This window comes from Mytilus edulis, chromosome 5, assembly GCF_963676685.1.
Source record: "Mytilus edulis chromosome 5, xbMytEdul2.2, whole genome shotgun sequence".
Taxonomy (NCBI): Eukaryota; Metazoa; Mollusca; class Bivalvia; order Mytilida; family Mytilidae; genus Mytilus; species Mytilus edulis.
In genome coordinates, this window is record NC_092348.1 from 3,930,673 (window position 1) to 3,944,446 (window position 13,774).

At 32.2% G+C, this 13,774-nt stretch overlaps 1 pseudogene; it reads right to left on the reverse strand.

Annotated features, from left to right (window-relative positions):
* Positions 1–5,166: 5,166 nt before the first annotated feature.
* Positions 5,167–11,112, reverse strand: LOC139522793 (uncharacterized; annotated as a pseudogene).
* Positions 11,113–13,774: the final 2,662 nt, after the last annotated feature.

Genomic DNA, 13,774 nt, shown 5'->3' on the forward strand with positions numbered 1-13,774 from the left:
CATTGTATTTTGTTCTGTTTTTTAAAAATGTAGCTAAAAGTTTATGTTTGTTACAGATGTATATTCCTATAGGTTTTTAAGTCATAACATTGTTGTTTTAAATTGTCGCCAAGGTATTCAATATGACAATGGAAGGTCATTATTCACATAATGTAAAGATGTTCATGCAATAAAAAGATATTTGTATGTATATAAAGTTGTTCATACACTTGTAAGGCTTTTTTACCGGTATCAATGCAATTGGTGAAAACATAATGGGAAATATAATTAAAAAAAACCAAGAAAAATGAAAAACAAAACAAACCCCCCACCCCCACACACACAATTCAGAAGTTTATTAAGAATTGATCAGACCACGTTAAGATGAAACCAGATCAAAGGTAAAGCTAGTGTTTAGATTTTGTAAGATCTTGTTCAGTTGTCTTAAGATTTTATGTATTTGGATATAAAACGGGAAATCTTTTTCTGTGTTTTTTTGGGCTGTTCCCCTTCATAAATATAATCGGCAAAGCTCGGAAGATAACCTTTTGTAATTATTTAATGTCACATTGTATGTCTATTCCGATTTATGAGTTTGAAGTCCCTCTTGTATCTTTCGCCACTCTTTCATTTCCTAATGCGTATTTCATCGAATTTGGCTTTATTTCCATGTTTCGGACGAGATTTTCGGCCTGTAAGAATGCTTACCCCAGAAATTCTTTACCCTCCCGCTGTAGTACTATCCAATAGCTATTTAATAAAGCAGAGTATATAATCCCTAGCAATACAGAACTACCAAGGCAATGGGTTGGAAACCTTTAGGAATGCTTACCCCAGAAATTATTTGCCCTCTCGTTGCAGTACTATCCAATAGCTTTTTATTAGAGCAGAGTCTATAATTCCTAGCCATACAGAACAGCCGAGGCAATCGGTTTGAAAGGTGTATTGACGATATACCATGAACAAATTTATTGTACATCAAACTTCTATATTTTTAGTCGTTAATATGAGTTTTGAAAATCGCAAATGTGGGTTAAACATGCGTTAATACGAATCAATTCCGGAACTTAAAGGATAATACTTTATTTAAATCGTCGTCATGATTTTTTTAATTTTAAATGTTAATTACAAGATCGTAAATATGAGTTAGAAATCTACAAACTAAAGTTAGAGTGTTGTTAATGGGATATAAAAATCGTTGATTTTCTATATAAATCTTGTTTTCCAACAAATAAATTCAATAACTATGATTTTAAAGAAAAATAAAATTGTCGCTCAAGTCCTAAGTCAGGAACTCCGGCCTTTGTTAGTCTTGTATTAATTTTAATTTTAGTTTCTTGTGTACAATTTGTAGTTTAGTATGGCGTTCATTATCACTGAACTAACATATATATTTGGTTAGGGGCCAGCTGAAGGACGCCTCCGGGTGCGGGAATTTCTCGCTGCATTGAAGACCTGTTGGTGACCTTCTGCTGTTGTCTGTTCTATGGTCGGGTTGTTGTCTCTTTGACACATTCCCCATTTCCATTCTCAATTTTATTCCTAACGCAATTGCAGGATGACGAATTGCAGGATAGCTTTTCATAAAAAGAATTGCAGGATGAGAATTGCTGGATAGCTTGACACTAGTCTTCTTGACAGCTGTTATCCATTCATTTGATGTGTTTGAGCTTTTTATTTTGCCATTTGATTAGGAACTTACCGTTTTGAATTTTCCTCTAAATATCTATAATACTAAAATTACGAGGTCCAATTTGTCAGCCGTCGTCACGTAAAAACGGCGAATCACAGAATTCAACTTTATATATAACTAATATAGTATAAAGGTGTAGATTAAAAATTACACCACTCCAGGCCCTTTTGTTTTCCACGTAATTAATATTGCCAATAATTAAGAAGTTCCTGGTCGAGTCCGATACCGATACCAATAGTATATTCACCTGTTACCTATTACCTTATCTGTACGTTCCGCATCTGACAGGCGCACCACCAAACGGTGAATATGATATATACACGGGTCATAATCACAGGGTTGACACTGCTAAATTGTCAAATTGTTACCTATTGTAGTATTTTAATCAGTAAGACTTTCTAAGATAACAATACGAATACTAAAAATCTGTGACTAAAAATAAGGCGTATAGGAACAGTTTTCAATTTGTTAGCGGGCATGACGTAAAACAGCGAATCAAAGAATTCAACTTTATTTATAACTAATAAAGGACAATGTTGTTGATTAAAAAATACTCCATTCCAGGACCTTTTGTTTTCTAAATAATTAATATACTTTTGTTTTCTAAATAATTAATATTACCAATAATTGATAAGTTCCAGTTCGACGGGATCAAACAGAAAGATTTGATAGCAGAGAAAACTTTGTATTTTATAATCGGCATGACTTTATCAGATGACAATACTAATTCTAAAATAAGGCTTGCGCATAGTTATATACTTTAATTCAATCACGGACCCGCGATATCACGGTTGTGTTCTAGTAGTTATAAAGATGGAGTAGCTCAATACAAGTACTATACAAGTGTAAATTACTTTGCACGTCATCATATGATTTTCACAGTGGCAATTCACATGACAGTTCGTGATAAAGAAGTCTAGGTTCATAAGACAGTCAGTGATAAAGAAGTCTAGGTTGTTCACAGTGGCAATTCATAAATAAAGGCAACAGTAGTATACCGCTGTTCAAAACTCATAAATCCAGGGACAAAAAAACAAAATCGGGGTAACAAACTAAAACCGAGGGAAACGCATTAAATATAAGAGGAGAACAACGACATAACACCGAAACGTAACACACACAGAAACGGACCAAGCATCAGACAAAACACCACGAGAATAACAAATATAACATGAAAACCAAATACATGAATTTGGAATAGACAAGTACCGTGCCACGTCTTATCTCAATTTCTCAAAAATAAGAGAAAACACAAACATAAGTCAGATAGTGATAAAGAACTCTAGGATGTTCACAGTGGCAATTCCTAAGACAGTTAGTGATAAAGAAGTCTAGGTTGTTCACAGTGGCATTCTTATGGCAGTTAGTGATAAGGAAGTCTAGGTTGTACACAGGGGTAATTAATAAGACAGATAGTGATAGAGAAGTCTAGGTTGTTCACAGTGGTAATTCATTAGACCGATAGTGATACAGAAGATTAGGTTGTTCACAGTTGCAATTCATAAGCCGGTTAGTGATAAAGAAGTCTAAGTTGTTCACAGTGGTTATTCATAAGACAGTTTATAGTGATTAAAAAGTCTAGATTGTACACAGTGGCAATTAATCAGACAGTTAGTGATTAAGAAGTCTAGGTTGTACACAGTGGCAATTCATAAGACAGTTGGTTATAAAGAAGTCTATGTTGTAAACAGTGGCAATCTATATGGCAGTTAGTGGCAATTCATCAGATTGTTAGTGATAAGAAATCGCATTTAAGGATGTCTGCTGGTCATGTTTTTGAATTCTTGTCATATTTTCGATTTTCTCAGGTTTTATCCATACAAATGTATTAAAATATTTTTTACACGAGACCCCACTTTTGTCTTCATAAATCTGTTCAATAGATCATTGATGACCATTTGAATTTTTGTCATGAAATCCTTGTTATTTTTTCTTGGTTTAAAGGGTAAAAAACAATTCCAATGTTAACAAATAGTAAAGTCTGAAGAAAACCCTTTTCCCGCCATTTTCTAAATGTCTCGTATTTTGAAAACTACACACGAGACTATCGATTTTATTACTTCATTTTTTTTAAACATCAAAGTTGTTTTCATTTTAAGCAATCACATGAAATCCTTGTTATTTTAAATTAGAGCAGCAGACATCCTTAAAACAAAATATCACTTTATCAATTTGTTGCGTGAAGCCCAGAATGCAGAACTTCTTGAATATGTTTTAAGATTAGGAAATGAAGGGCCATATACAGAATAGCGAAACTCATGTAAGGTAATTGTGAGACGGAGTAGGATTTTTAGTTTCTTAATTGTTTTTAAATTTATCAATAGCGATTATAAGAAAGGTAAACTACAAATCATTTCAGTTCCTAAGCACTGTTTACTGAGCTGATGACACCAACGGTAACTAACAGAAAGTGAAAAGCAAAGGTTGTATAGTTTTTTTTTCATTTTTGACACGAGGGAGGCAGAACCTTATTATCTAAATAATTAAAGGATTCATGGTATTGAAGGTATTTTTGCAAAAAGAGAAAAAAGTTAGAAAAATTGTTTTTCAGACTTATGCATTATTGCAGAAACTAACGATCATTTTGTTTTTTTATGAACATTGTGGTTACCACTAACTATATTTAATTGTCTTAATCATAAATGGTACATTGTTTTAAATTTCCGCTCAATTACATCGTGCATTCATTAAAACATATATTTTTTGTCGTTTTATTTAACTACACGTATTCAATAAATTTAAAGACAATAACTGAAAAATCAGTGGGCCGCTACATACAGAAACTGTACGAAGCGTTTCAAATTCAAAACCTGTTCTAAACAGAAAATACATTTATTTGTTTGATGGTTCACTCATCTATAAAAAAACAGATTTATGTTTTCTGTTAAAAACATAAGTTGTTTGATAATCACAGAAACAATGTTTAGATCGAAATTGACTTTCACTGTCATTATGAAGAGAGGTTTGAAATTAAATTCAAATTGATGTTCCTGAAAACCAGATGTTTCTCCTTCCAACCTTTTTAAGAGATTGTCAATTGGCTGAACGATTGATTGAATAGACGGAAATCTTTATGAAACTAGGAATTAGTCAAGCCCATTGATATTTCGGAAGAACAAAGCTTTTCGAATAAGTATAATGAAGTTCATGCATTTTCAAATATTATTTAAAAAATGGCCATTATTACACATAATTTGGTTATATTTATTTTATTACATAAACATACACAGTGTAAAAAGAGAAGCAAGTAATTTTAAAGGGAGTCAAGATTAAAACCACTCAAATGAAACGTGTTCTTCTGGTGTTGGATAATTGTCAGAATTTATCAAAGTAACAGGCTTATAATTTATGATGACAACAATGGTAGAGTAAAGCCACTAAGAATAATAACAGTAGTGTATTCTGGTTGTGTCATTTTTCTTTGGGTGAGTAAAGCCACTAAGAATAATAACAGTAGTGTACTCTGGTTGTGTCAGTATTCCTTGGATGAGCGAAGTCATGAAGAATAATAACAATAGTGTATTCTGGTTGTCTCAGTTTTCTTTGGGTGGTTTCCACCATCGGCACTGTTGTTATGAGTATCCTCGTCATCTGTTTTCACAAATTCCTCACGTGCGCTCATTCCACGCACACGCTGGCATACTGTTGATGTGTAATGGTACAAATAGAAGGGCTTACTCGTTGGTAATACTATGCTACTGTAGAAAGGTCCATCATATCTATTAAACAGAGATGCAATAATGTGAAATTATTAATAAAAATGTAGACTTTCTTTTCGTTGGTGATCAACTGCAAGTATTGTTACTTTTCGTGTAGTATCCATCAACCTGACAGACATTTAAAACCTTATTTTTATTTTATTTTTCATACGAACTTTCATACTAGATAACTTCCCCTATTTATTACTAACAAAGTTTACTCCAGAGGTAACCAACATAATACGTTACGGGTTTTCAACAACTAATGACCGTTAAACAAATATTTACATTTTAATAAAAGTTGGTGATGGTAGAAGAAGGCACGCTATTTTGAGCTTGCCTTAAGAACATTTCCAACGTGATTTAATTAAAAAAAAAGATTTCTAGTTAAATTCGGTTACTACTACTAATATTGAATCATTAATAACTATTCTAGGCTTACTACTAGCAGAGTATGTACTTATGTCGGGGAAATCAATCAAAATTAATTAAAGGATGGAAGTTGATATATGTTTACAAGTGCATGGGTTCTCTAAAGGATATCGTTGTCGCTCCATGCCCCAATATATCTACATCAGATTACCAAACTTTAGATCGTTCTGAAGGACAGTACTGTATATCATCTCTAGACTACTGTTAAGTCGATAAGGAATCACTAAATTAGCTTGCCGTTTAAATTAAAATTATAATAAACGTAGTTCAAATCACTTTTAATATGAAGTTCTGCATATAATATGTTCTCTTTTCGATACTGTTTAGCTATAACAACAGGTTTAATCCCTCATTTTCTACATAAGGAAATGCCTGTACCAAATCAGAGATATGACAGCTGTGTTCTATTTGTTAGATGTGTTTGAGCTTTTAAATTTGCAATTTGATGAAGGACTATCCGCTTTGAATTACCTTTGAGTTCGTTTTTTTGTTATTTTAATTTTTCTCAAATAAGGGACGAATATACGGTTGAATCTTAAAATGTAGATAAGAACAAAGGTAAGAAAGGCATATGAGATGTCCACGTCTTTTAAACACTGTCGGATAATTATCTAAATTGCAATCATACCTTGTCTCCTTATTTCTTTTTTATTAATAAAAACAATAGTTAAGTATTAACACAAAGTCGAAAAAATTAAATAAAAATTAATTTCTATAAAAGAAAGAATGTTTTGAATAATGATATACCTGCAACAGTAGTATATCCTGGTGTTTCTATCATAGCTAGGTGCCATCTGGAAGAACACCATTTTTTGTATTTGCATTGGCGTGGTCTTCGTCGTTCCAGTATATACTGCCCGTTCTAAATCCTATACAAAACGATGTTATTTTACTCTTTATATTTGGTAATATTAACGAATCTTAAAAAGCTAAAACATTAAGTCACGTGTGGATATTAAATAATCTGTTTATTTACATATTGACACTTACTTTCTTTCTCTATTAGTATACCTCTTTTAAATAAAAAAAAAACTAAATAAGAAATACTTAAAACAAATTCAAGCCCGAGGATAACTGCAGGGAGATAACTCTTATGGCAATCGTATCAAAAGGTACCAATTTTACTGAACAATAATGATTTCTATTGTAATGCTCGAGGTCAAAATATTTGAAACACAAACATAAAAGAAACGTGGTAGAGCTGATATTATCGACAAAGGAAATGATAGAAAACATAAATTGTTTATTTCGAACACTGAATCGACGCTAATGTCACATCTGATTCATTAATATGGTTATATCTATAAATCAAATGATTACTTAAATTTTAATTGTTCCATATACTAAGTTCTTTTATAAGTCTACTAAGATGGGACATGCTTGATGAAATATAACTCCAAAGGTCAATGAAAGACTACATACCTGAAGGACAAATGTTCTGTTTGCAAAGTTATAGGGTTTGTAAAGATAACAAAGCAAGACGAATCAATTGCACATATCTACATGTTATATTACATATAAACAATAGTATATTTTAAAAATTGTTACTATGTACTATTTTCAATGTTGAGCGTGTTCCAAGTTGTTTTTAGATTCCGTTATAGTACATCCTGATCGTCAGTAACTTAGTTGCCGTTTTATTTTATAACATTCATTTTATGGAGAAATATTGTTCGTAATCAGATGTGACAGAAACCCAAAGACAAGAACAACTTAACAGCATCTAGAGAAAACACTTGATCTAAACAATAGACAATCGTTTATGAATACAAACTGTATATTGTCAGGTGTATTTGTATTTTGTGAAATCATTATAATGTAAGGTATGCTACCTTCCTTTCGGAGTAGTCTAGTCCTACATACAGATAGATTGGTGATCTGTCGGACTAGTCTTCTCTATAAGTATGGTAGTATTCATAACTTAATAATGACTTTATGGTTAATCAAGCAAGCAAGCTAACAAAATACATTATCTTTATCTACACACTCAAGGCATTTTGCTGTAATAGAATAAATCAAAATCAGAATGATTTTGATCACAGTTCAACTTCTTTTGTGTGAATAATGACATACCTGCAATAGTACTGTATTTTTTTGTGTTCCTTTCGTATTCTCCATCTGGAAGAACACCCCATTTTGAGTTAGCATTTGCGTTATCCTCGTCGTCCCAGTAGATAAAGTCGGTGGAAAATCCTATAAATAGATATTTATCTTAAACAGTAATGTTAAAGAATCGTAGACTGCAGGATGCTACTCTGAATTATTTATATACAATTCATTTTGTCTGCAAAGGAATAATTAGATAAATGCTAATTTGGTTGAACGCTTGTCCAATCAAAATCTGAATAAAAAATAGAAATATGCTAATCATACAAAATTATACAATAATTGCAAACTTGATTTCAAATCATTCCAGTGAATGACTATTCAAATCAGTACACTGAGGGTATGACCATTTAACTTCAAAAGGGGGATTATGGTTTACCTCAATACATGTTTTGATCCCCAATTTATTGAGAAATGTTATTGTGATCAAGCAGATGACACAATAATGTTATGATGCCTGATTTTGTATGATAAATGTTATCACTTAGCGTATATACCATTAAGGAAGTATTAGTGATAAATGCAAAAGAGATATTATTTTAGTACTAACTTAGAGTATTCGTTGGCTTTGGAGAATGTCATATCTGTGATTGATGAAATATTGTGTCATCCTCACCAATCGTCATTGACGGATATTCAAGACAATCAATTTCTAATGTATATATATAAAGGTCTCATCGACCGTTGAATTAAAATCCTATGTACCAATGCTAGAAAAAGGCCATTGTTATATTATAGTTCATTTCTGTTTGTGTTGCATTTTATTCTTGTGTTTCTGTTGTGTCGCTGTTTTCCCTTATATTTGACGTGTTACCCTCAGTTTTAGTTTGTACCCCGGATTTGTTTTTTTTTCTCAATCGATTTATAAATTACGAACAGCGGTATACTACTGTTGCCTTTATCTATGTACCCGAATATTGGTCAATTTTCAAATTAATCCATAAAAAAGTTACAGTATGAATGTTTGTTAATAATAAAAAAAAAGAACATACCTGCAGGACACGAACCACCATATCTCGCAATACAATAATTTCCACGTGGCCAGGAACCTGATCCGCTATAAGTCGTTTTTGTACTGTAGCACATTCTTGTGTTTCTATCAAAAGAACCTAGAAATATAGAAAGGAACGTGAAGGCTGTTTTATTCCCCGATATGTAGACTAGAAATTCAATTGTACAATCGATTTGATACTCATATTTTGTTTCAATTAATGAATTATTAGTAATGTGGTTACTTTATGATTCAGGTATTCATTCTGTCTGTTTTAATTTATTGAATGTTTTTCGTATTGTCGTTTGTATTTTGTAGTTTACATCCATTGAATAATTGCACGAGGGGAACAAACCTTTATGCGTGAATCCCTCGGACTTAAATTGTTTGAACAATTAAGAGTAGGAATTCGAATTAAATTTTAGTCAAAAAATATATGCTATACTTATACACGCACGTTAGCGTGGCCGATATTTCCATGTCCTGCAATTATGCTGGTGATTAATTTATAACTTAATAGATATCACGTAAAGATAGATATACTCATGGCTAACTTGATTACCTTAGCTAGCTTACCTAAGCTGTAGTTGGCACCACTTTTAGGAATTTTGGATCTCAATGCTCTTCAACATCGTACTTTATTTGGCGCTTTTTTTGGGGACTTTTTTGGATTCGAGCGTCACTGATGAGTCTTTTGTAGACTGGCGTATATATAAAATTTATTCGTGGTATCTATGATGAGTTTATTTACAACCACTGGTTCGATGCCACTGCTGTTGAGATTTATTTCCCCGAGGGTATCACAAGCCCAGTAGTTAGCACTTTTTGTGCTGACATGAATTATCATTGATATTGTTATATTTATAAATTAACTGTTTACAAAATTTTGAGTTGTTTCAAATACTAAGGCTTTTCTACCTCAGGCATAGAATACCTTAGCTGTATTTGGCAACACTTTTAGGAATTTTGGATCTCAATGCTCGTCAACTTCGTGCTTTATTTGGCGCTTTTTTTTTGGATTCGAGAGTCACTGATGAGTCTTTTGTAGACGAAACGCGCGTCTGGCCTATATATAAAATTTAGTCCTGGTATCTATGATGAGTTTATAGATGAAACACTCTTTTTTCAAAAAGATATGCGAAAGTATCTAAGAAGTTTGCAATATTTGCATAACATGCTGTTGCACATATTGCATTGCTACATATAGTAATTATGCAACCATAGGCTATCTTGATTTCTTCGGTTTATTGTATTGTTAGTTTGCTTAAGGAAAGCGCTGTGGACGCATGGGATTTTCAAGCTTTGGTTTTATTTGTCTATCTCTTTCACATATATTTTGAACGTTTCCGTTTTTATTTCAGCTACACAGTGTTTGATTAGATCATATATTAACCAATGAAGTGGACTTACCATAAAAATGATGGTCCGGATTTCGAGGGGTTACCGAATTGATATTATGGGTATCTTCATTGTCCTGGTACCTGCATCCCTTCGCCCATCCAGTTGGGCAACCAGATTTTGGTTTTTGAAGCGAGTAACTTTCATCTGGCCAACGAACTAAAATTAAAAATAGACAGCTATACAACTTTCGTTAATTTCTTCCTATATGTAACATTGCTTCTAAAAATAAATACTGTCTGATGTGAAATCTAATAATATACTTACTGAAGTTAAAACTTGTTATTTTGATTAATTAAATTATATGTTTAGAAACTTGTATTTCTTAAAATTTATAAATGGCATTTTCTAATTGGTAGAGTGTAAACTACAACCAAACATTGTGAAGAATACGAAATATAGCTGGAATCATTTCGTTTTACAAAGATAAAAATAACATCTGGTTATGCAAACATTCACCAATGATACTAGGGCAAATATTCTTATTTGTGTTTTATCGACTTTTATTTAGGTTTTATTATAGATGAGATGTGAGAAATCGTACATGAAAAATATTTGCTAGAAAAGACGTTCTCACGATGTACTGAATTTAAAATGCAGTTTAGATGACTGTTTGATTTTGCAAAAAAATCAAATATACCAAGCTTTTTTTTTGTTATGAATAAGACTCATCTTTATTGCCAATCAAGAGGTTATCGAAATTTGCTGAAAACTATACATATGTTATCTATACATTGAGAAAAAAATACAAAACTTACATGCACACGCAGATGCAATCATCAAGAATAGAATAAACATGTTCACCATCTTGAAATGTTCTTAGACCACATATTATATTTTGGTTGAGTGAACTCATTTAATAGTGGTGTCTTTTTTTTTAATACAATTAAAACAACATAACAATAAACATCGTTTTGTAAGTCAAAAAATGTGTTGAAGCTGTTAAAGTCAAGGATCAGTAAATAAACTAGTCCATAGATTTTTTAAAACTTAGAACTCAATTAGATATTGAAAATATACATCAGAAAATGTAAAAAAAAGTATATGTCACCGACTTCGTTTTCAAGAAAAATCCATTTTTAAAATGGTCCGAGAGGGTACTAAATTACATTGAATATATAGGGTAAATCTATATTTTTCTTCTACAATTTTCGGTTTCTGGTATAAATCACGAGAACCGCTCCATAGAATTTTTTTTTAAATTAATATTTTTTTTCCTCTTTGTCTTACGAATTAGATGATATTAAAAAAATATATGGTCACCGACTTCGTTTTCCCTGTAGAAGCGACGCTAACCCAACATTTTGACAAAAAAAAAAAAACATCAAAATTCGTGACGTCGTAATTTTTATTATATAACGTCAAGTTATCATGCTAATAATTTCCAACGTTCTTCGTGTTGATTATGCACGATGACTATGTGTTTCGTATTGATAGATTCTTTTTATCATAAGAGTCTGGATAATTATCATAAATTTTCATTTAGTATTACCAATATTCTTTATTCTTTATATTTTAGCACCTCATTATACACTTTTTCTTTTTTTTTTCTTTTTTGCATTTTATTCTGCAATTTTTGCCCATTATTCTGTATTCCGGAAACCCCAATCAGAACCTCTTTTATTGAACATTTTAAAAAGAAATTATACGTTGTAAAACATGTTCATTATCAATATACATATCTAAATCAATTACTAATTCAGACAAAAATACGTTGTAAGTACATGAACGCAAAAATGGTAAAATCTTAAAAATAGAAATCATCAAGGTTACTGTCTACAAGTTGACGCAATAAAAGATGTAAATGAAGCTATATTTTTTATGCCCCCTCAACTACCCCTGTACGTCTGTCCTTCCGTCATTCCGTCTGGCCGCCCGTCCTTCCGTCCGTCCGTCCGTCCGTCCCCCTTTATAGTTTATAGTTATTCCGCAAAACATCTACAGTTTGAATCCTAGAACGTACTTTGCTGTCTGTTTGCATGTGGTCAGGGTTTTGATCTTTATTAATATTTGCTCTAATGAGAGATAGTTGAACTTTGTCATTTTTGGGTAACCAATTCATAAATCTCTTAGACTATCTTGTTTACACTTTTTCTCCGTTCCGATATATGATTTGGCCACTTTTGAAAAAAAACGTTTTTTTTAGCAGCGGAACATGTAAAAGCTTGTGTTTTGGTACTATACTGCTACTTAACATCGCATATAAAAACAAACATTATATCAATGATTCTACAAATTCTTGAAAGAGTGTCGTGTGGTTATTTATACATCTTCAAGTTAACAAGTAAAACACGCAGACAAACTGACATCTTTGTTAATATCTTTTTTATTCTGTATAAAATTTATTGTATACAAGTCTACAAAAACGTTTTAAAAAGGTTTACTAAATGGTTATTGTTCCATAAGTGTACATATGTATGCTCGAAGTATATATAGAATCAGTACATGATACACAACATGCGACAAATAAAGGGTGGGGGGGGGGTAGTAATGACAAGAAATTAAATTAAACTAAGGCTTTGATGGATGTAAACTTTAATAAAACTGGAAGTTACATAAGGGGAACAGGTAAATAAGAATATATTGCATCACTTACAACAACCTTTAAATTGACCAGTGATTTTTTATTTATTACTGACCAGCAACACCGAGATAATCCAATGATTTTAAAGGGTCCATATGAAGTGTGGACCTAAATGTTCTTTATCTTTAGATATAACGCTTATTCTGTAAAATCTTCAATTAACGATTTTGTAAAATTCTGTACATGGTCTACACTATTATATTAAATAATTATTTTATTTTCCGTTGTTATTCTTTATAATTTTGCACTTTTTTGTTCAATTTTGACATTCGCCAGTATTCCTTATTCTGCAACTCCCTTTGAGATCTAATTATATGTGACAATAAATTATTGTGCTTCTCTCTCTGAATTTCGCTTTCTCTCAAGACAATTGTAGTCTTTGTAGTACACTGTATTTTCCAGAAAATACATCGTGTAAAAACATTTCCGAGGAAACCAAATTAACGGAGTTTGAGACATATGACATAAAAACAGATGTACATATTTATGTTTGATATGTCTACAACCCCCCCCCCCCTTTTCCCCTTTCCCGCTCCCCCCAACCGAAAAAAAACAAGAAAAAAACAATCGCACACAGGCTGAGACATGACTGGTAATATTGTGTTTTGTTATTTAGTCCATCTATACAAATGAGGGGGGACCTTAAACGGGACTCCGGGATCGGGTGTTTTTCAGCACGGGATTTCGGGATTGATCCTTTATGGATCCGGCTATTTTTATTTTTTTTTCCAATTTCGGTATGGCGGGATTGAAATTTCTATAAATTCGGGACCTCGGGATTTCATGTTTTTAAGTCCGGGATTTCGGGATCAGGACCCCTGCACCCCAACCCCGTCAAATGCATATCATAAGATGTCTTTTCCTTTTTAATTTTCTTTTGGCCTTGTGTTGTT